Below are 7,826 nucleotides of genomic sequence, written 5' to 3'. Positions count from 1 at the left end.
AGAGTTCAAGAATATTTATAGGAACACAAAAATATCCAACACTCAACAGAGTAAAATTCACGAAGTCTAACATCCAATCAAAAACTAGAAAGGTATGAAAAGTAGCAGAAAAGTAATGAGCCTTAATGAGAAGAAAAATCAATCAATTGAAACAAAATCCAAACTGACATAGGTAATGAATTAATAGGTAAGGATATTCAAAGTCATCATATTTTCAGGAATATAGGCAGGAAACATACACCAGATATAATTGAAGAATTAGACACTATAGAAAAAAAGATTAATAAGCCTGAAGTTTTACTGATAGAAGCTTTCCAAAATGAAAGAGAGTCTGAAAAACAAACAAAAAAAAAAATGAATGGGGCTATGGAACAAATTATAGTGGCTTAATAGCGAGAGGGGGAGGAGGCTTGAAGTAATAATTTCAGCAAATCTGATGAAATATGATTATTCCAGGTTTGATAAAAACTATAAACTCAGTGCTCAAAGAAACGTATCAAACCCCAAATACAAAAAAAATGGAGAAAACACACATCATAATCAAATTACTTAGATATAAAGATAAAAATCTTAAAAACATCTGGAGAAAAAAAGATACATTATATACAGAGTAACAAAGATAAGAATGACAGCAGACTTTTTATAAACAATGTAAGAAAGAAGACAGTGGAGCCACATCTTTAAAATACTGAAAGATTAAAAAAAAAAAAGTCAACCCAACATTTTATACCCAGAGAAAACATCTTTAAACAAAGCTAACCCAGTACCAGCCAGCCACCAATAGAACAAAACAAAACAAAACTGTATATCTATGCAACAGTATATTATTAAGACATAAAAAGGAATAAAGTACTGATACATGCTACAACATGGACGATCTTTGAAAACCTTAAGCTACTGAGAAAGAGGCCAGACACAAAAGGTCACATATTGTATGAGTCCATTCATATGAAATGCCCAGAATAGGCAAATCCAAAGAGATAGAAAGTAGATTAGGAGAGGGGAGAAATGGGGAGTGACTGCTAATGAGTACAGGATTTCTTTTGAGGGATGAAATGTTTTAAATACGTTAGTGGTAATGAATATACTAAATATACTAAAAACTACTTTAAATACACTAAAAACCACTGTATTTTACACTTTAAAAGGATAAATTTTATGGTATGTAAATTATATCCCAATAAAGACATTTAAAAAAATAAAAAAGACGAGTCGCTGGTCCAGGCAAGATGGTGTAAACCCATTTCTTCTTGCTCTTTCCCACTAAGTGCAAATATAAACTTGTAAATAACAGAAGAGGCAACCAAAGGAGAACTCTGAAAGGTGGTAAGAGAAAAGTGAACTGGTTTAGAACACAAGAATACAGGAACAGTACAGTGGCAGGACATCTTATGTCTCGTTACCCAACAGAAGAAGGCAACCCCAGCCTGGCATGTCCCAACCCCAAGCTAACAAAAGAAGGGAACCTAGATAGTTTTACTCCTTCCCCAGATCAAACAGGAATTCCACCAACAACACAAGGCAAGCCCAGAACCATGGACAGGGGACAGATGGAGAGCCACACTGATAATTAGTAGCTAGGGGAAGCACTTTCCTTTACTGCTGGCCCTGAGACTCCCTTCCTCCAAAGAGAGATACCAGAGTGACCAGGCAGCACGAGCAAGAGACTCCCCATCAAAACAAGCAGCCTGGCCTGGGAAGCCTTTGTCTTCACAGGCCTCAGACTCTCCTACCCGACCAAGAGATACCAGGGTGGCCAATACCAGCAAGAAATACTACACTGTTATCAAGTGAGCCAGCCAGATTCTTTGTTCTTATAAGCCTCAGACTCCCCTCCAGCAAGAAGGACCCCACTACAACAAGCAGCCCTGCCCAGGGAGCCTCTCTGTCCATGGGTCAGAATGTCCCATGCACTCCCCAGAGACATCAGAGCAGTGGGACATCACCAGAAATGGGAACCATGCCATAAAAAGCAGCCTGGTCCAGCAAAACTTCTTTGTCCCTGTGGTCCTGAGATTCCCGCCCCCACCAAGAGAAATGAGATGGCCTGACCTGGCAAAAACCTTCTGCCACCTTCAGCAGCACCAGCATGGACCAGTGGGAGCCCTGGAGGTACCAGAAAAAAACAAGAAGACCAAAATAACACTGCAAAGGCTCTGAAAATTAAACTACCATTGGAACAACAGCTCACAAAATTAGACCATGGTCTCCATGCAAAATCTGAACACAATGACTAACATAATAGCCAAAATGTCCAGAATATAATAAAAAAATCACCCATCATACCAAGAACTAGGAAAATCATAACTTGAAAAAGAGAAGAATGATGCCAACTTGGACATGAATCAGATATTGGAATTATCTGACAAAGATTTCAAAGGAGCTGTCATAAAAATACATCAACGACCAAACACAAATTCTCTTCAAACTAATGAAAAAATAGAAAATACCAGCAAAGAAATAAGTTATAAACCAAATGGAAATTATAAAACTAAAAAATAACCAAAACTAAAATCTCACTGGACGGTTTCAATAGTAGAGTGATAATGGTATAGGATAAAATTAGCGAACTTGAGGAGAGATCAGTACAATTTACCCAATCTGAGCAACAAAAAATAAATAAATTAATTAAAATATAGAGAATAGGGGCCGGCCTGGTGGCGCACTGGAGAGTGCGCCACTTGGGAGAGTGGTGGTGCTCCCGCCGAGGGTTCGGATCCCATGTGGAGACCGGTTCCCACTCACTGGCTGAGCGTGGTGCAGGCGCAACACCGAGGGTTGCGATCCCGTTGCCGGTCCCCGGTACGGGCGCAACAACGAGGGTTGTGATCCTGTTACCGGTCAGTAAAAAAGAGACAAAAAGGAAAAAAAAAAAAAATTATATATATATATATATATATATATATAGAGAGAGAGAGAGAGAGAGAGAGAGAGAGAGAAAGAGAGAGAGAGAGAACAGAACCCTAGAGACCCATGGGGGACCCCCACAGGGCCATAACAAAAGATCCAATATTCATATCACTGGAGTCTCAGAAAGGAGAAGAGAAAGAGAGTGGGACTGAAAGAGTGGTCAAAGAGTAATGGCTGAAACATTCCCAAATTTGGCAAAGCACAAAACTACGTATTCAAAAAGTTGAGTTAGGAGTTCTGGTCAAGATCGCAGAATAGACGGTCCCCAGTGTCACTCTCTCACACAAACCAGCCAATTTCAATTATAAAAATGTAACAACAGCCAAGCTGGAGCCACTGGAGCTCAGGGGAAGAGGAGGAGAGACCTACGGAGTTCATGAAGGGGGAAAAGCCACGATTAGAGAAAGAGAAAACTGCTCAGGGCTTTTCGTGCCATGGCCGTTTTAAGGCTAGAACTGCTGAGTGCACGGAGCAGGAGCCAGCAGAAGCCACAGCCGTGCCCTTTGGATGGAGTTGCTTGGAGGCGGCAGGGGAGAAGAGGGCCTTGGTGGCCCCCAGGACAGCAAGACCACTAATAGGGTTCCCCGGGACCCACTCAGGAGTGAGGAGCCAGAACAGCCGAAAAAGGGGAGCCATTCAGAGGCCAGAGAGTCATCGCAATGGACTGGCACAGGGCCCATCCCGTGGGAAGTGTTTGGAGCACAGGCAGTGGGGGAGACAGGCCCACCGGGAGAACACTGGGACACAGCAAGGACAGCTGATCCACCCCCAATCAGCACAGGACCACTCAGAGGAGACTGGTTGTGAATGCAGAATTGCATGGGGTGCAGTTTGATGAAAAGACTCAGGCCCAGATCAGAGTTTCTACACAACCCAGGTGCACCCAGTCTCTGGAGAGCTGGAAATACCTATAAGGGCAACCATTAAAGCCTGAGCTGCACAAAAAGCCTTCCTAGGGAAACAGCAGCAAAGCAGCAAATTGCTAAATTTGAAAATTTAGCAATTTCAACCAGAAAGCTCAAGTACTGGTTCCCATAGGAAGTTCCCCCGTTTTAGAAGTAAGCAAAGGACAAAAAATTAGTTCTGGCCCAGGCATACCACCAGCACCTTGGGGCCTGCCAGGGGACCTGAGGCATGGAGCCAGGGACCAGATCCCCTGCCCACAACCAGGCACACTCCAGCACCAAGGAGCATGCCAAAAACACCACCTCCATGTGGGTGCCCCACCACAGTCACCACAGTAACAATGGCTGCCACAAAAGTGGCTAGACATCACAACCACCATGCAGATGGTCCTCCAGCCACTGGAGTGCAGTGACACAAGGAGAGTCACCAGCAGAGACCAAAGAAAAGAATAGGATGTCTCTCTCCACAAAGCCCATTCCAGAGTGACAGAAGAAGCATCTACTCTATGATAATATTGGGAGACCTGAACACACCTTTTAGCATTGGACAGATCATCTAGGCAACAAATCCACAGAGTAACCATTACTCTTTCAGGGGGAGAGAAGAAATCTAGGGTTATCAGTGGTGGGAGTGGAGAAGGAAATGGGGATAGGGAGAGATTAGACAAGGTGCATAAAGAATAAGAACAATTTGCAACAACATACATACTAGTAATATTGATTTGATCAACATATGTTTTGTTTTGTTTTTTTTTCCTTTTTGTCTTTTTTCGTGACCGGCAACGGATCGCAACCCTCAGTGTTGCGCCCGTACCGGACTGGGACCGGCAACGGGATCACAACCCTTGGTGTTGCGCCCGCACCTCGCTCAGCCAGTGAGCGGCCGGTCTGTATGTGGGATCCGAACCCTCAGCGGGAGCGCCGCCGCACTCCCAAGCGGCGCACTGTAGCAATGCGCCACCAGGCCGGCCCTTGATCAACATATGTTAACACTGAATCCCAAAAATATGCAATAATCAATTATGATTCGATAAAAAAAAGAAATCTAAAATAACTACCAGAAAACAAAAAGTTGAGTTAATTTCAAGACACATCATCATTAAACATCTGCAAACTAAAAACAAAGAAAAAATACTGAATAAAGCCAGAGAGAAACATTATACCTACAGGATAACACCAATTCAAATGACAGCAAATTTCTCATCAGAAACCACAGAGGACAGAAGGAAGTGGCACAACATTTTTCAAGTGCTAAAAGAAAGCATTGTCAACTATGAATTCTATTTCCAGCAAAAATATCCTCCAAGAATGAAGGGGAAATCCAGACATTCTCAGAAAAAGAAAAACAAAAAGAACTTGTCACTAGCAAACCTATCTTTAAAGAGTAGCTGAAGGAAGTTGTTCAAACAAAAAGGAAATTATTTTTAAAAAGTAATATTGGAGCATCAGGAAGCAAAAACAACGAACAGAGCAAACATGTGGGTATATAAAATAAACCATTATTCTCCTTATGAGTTTTATAAATCATATCTGATGACTGAAACAAAACTTACAATAATTCAACATTTGAATACTTTCAATGTTTGAATACCTTTATCCTAAAAGATCACACTCTGCTTTAACAGCTTCAAGTGAAAATGAAATAATTACTTCCCAACTTATTAGAAAATTCTTTTGTACGGGGAAATATTTGCTCAGAATCCAAGTCACCCTAAGACTGGGGTCTTTTTTTTTGCTCAGGTTAGTCACCTTCAGATCCAGATCAACAAACATATACTGTAAAGTTACTATACATCAGGCATTTAATCCTAACCTATGAAATAGAAATATTAATTTCCACTTTACATATAAAGAAATAAACTTAAACATCAGGTAATGTTCCCAAAGTCACAAAGTATAAGTAAGTGGCAGACCACAAATGCAAATCGAAGTCATCCCAAATCTAGTACTCAAATGCTTCTTCAGTCCGGTGGCTGGTGTCCTGATGTCAACTGGCTCTAAACCTCTTCCCAAGGCAATATCCTCCATCCTTATTCCAACAACCTTTGGGATCACGTACAACATTTTTGTTCTTCAAGGTTGCTGCTTGCCTGATTTGCAAAATTTAGTTGCTGTAGTATGGCAGGAGGGATGAGTGGGGACTGCCAGAATTGACACTTTTTTCAATACAGAACTTAAGCTGGTATGACCCTAACAGGTAACTCTAGTTGTAGGGCCCTCACTCTCTCCTATACCTCCTATTCTACTGAAAAAAACTAGACAATACCATGACAAGACCAGAGACACAATAACTAATATTTGCTATTCTGACTATAACAAGCTGAAAACAAGTTCAACTCTCTCCCACAAGCAATCCTTTAACTACTTAAAGACAACTATTGTGTCTTCTCAAAGGTAAATATGGTTTTCATTTCCCTTCCTACTTTGGTCACTCTTCAAATACAAGGGTCTTCTATTTCTCAAAACACCATTACATTAAAGATACCAATAGTAATTATAAATAAATAGAAATAACCCAAAACATAAATACCTTCCTACTGTTGATATCTTCAAACTAATCTAAGAAAGTCCTCAAGAATATACCTATACACCACTGTATCATATTTTGAAAAGAACGCTACATTGGTAATCAAGACATCTGAGGTTTAACTTAGCTTTGTCTCTAGTGACTCTAAGCAAATCCTCTAACTTCTCTGAGCCTTGGTTTCCCACCTATAAAGTGATCTTAGAAACCTTCTGGCTCTAAAATTCGGTGCATAATATATCAACCACGGGAAAAAATGTGAAATGCATGCATCTACCACTAAATGGCAAAAAACTATGGTTACAGACCTAAACAGCAGACTAAACTCCAAAGAGATTACCTTTCCAGAAAAACTGTATCGCTTTAAACTATACAAATTTGAATTAAGCCTCAATAATTTGTCTGCTGGCAAAGAACTCCAGGCTACTGACTAAATACTGTTATTTTGTATGATGTAGAATAATAGACATCTTTCTGGACTGGTTAAAGTTACCTTAAACCAAACTGAATAATGCAAAGACATGTTTATTGTATAACACACAGAAATCAATTCTTAATGAAGGGGGAGAAAAAGGGCAGAAAGAACATATGTGGAGGAACAGGAGAAAGAAAAAAAAGAAGCTGTTTTGGGGGAATTTCTGCAGTATCATAGTAGCTCTGTGCCTATTAAGGTATTATAGAAATGTATTACCATTACAGCACAGACTATTTAGCCCATTGATAACTCAGCAGAAAAATATTCCCACATTAAAATTTCAGACACCTGTCTTAGAAAAAGATTTTAAAACATTAATATATTGACAGTATCTGTAAGACATCAATCTTTTTAGTATAAAAAGAGAACTGAAAATTAAGAACTATTCTCTACTGTGTGACTTGCTGTATCATTTTCACTGTTATTTAATAAAATTAAATTATTTTAGAATTTTAAAATAGAACATTTTTAAACTAGGAAGAAAAGTTATTAATACAACAGCAGCAAAGGCCATCCTGTTTATCTTCCTTAAACAAGCAATTCTTATTGGTTACACAATGCAACCGAACATGGTACACATAAATTTCTCATTAAAGCTCATTTGACATAACCCTGTCATGGATTTTTTAACCCTAAATAAGGGAGAAGGCAGAAAAACCTCTGTTTTAAAGGATCTCCAGCAACCTGTGCCTTAGAAATTAATTAGGCCTTTCCCTTTAAAGAAATATAGATAACACATTTCTTATTCCCAGAGTTTAAACATGTCCTCTGCATACAATATTCTTCCCTCCACAGATCTATATTGTTTCCTATTTCCAACTCAAAGTTCACTATGGAGCAGAACTACAGCACAGATAATTCAAGCCTTATGTTTTCTGCTCAATGCTTCTCTTTTTTTTTTTTTTTTGTTTTTTTTTTCCTTTTTGTCTTTTTCCGTGTCCGGCAACGGATCGCAACTCTCAGTGCCCCCCCCGGACCAGGCCGGGACCAGCAATTGGATGGCAACCCTCCG

The sequence above is a fragment of the Galeopterus variegatus genome, unplaced genomic scaffold (genome assembly GCF_000696425.1).
Source record: "Galeopterus variegatus unplaced genomic scaffold, G_variegatus-3.0.2 Scaffold7515, whole genome shotgun sequence".
Classification (NCBI taxonomy): domain Eukaryota; kingdom Metazoa; phylum Chordata; class Mammalia; order Dermoptera; family Cynocephalidae; genus Galeopterus; species Galeopterus variegatus.
The sequence above is the reverse complement of the archived record's forward strand: the minus strand, read 5'-3'. Positions refer to the sequence as shown.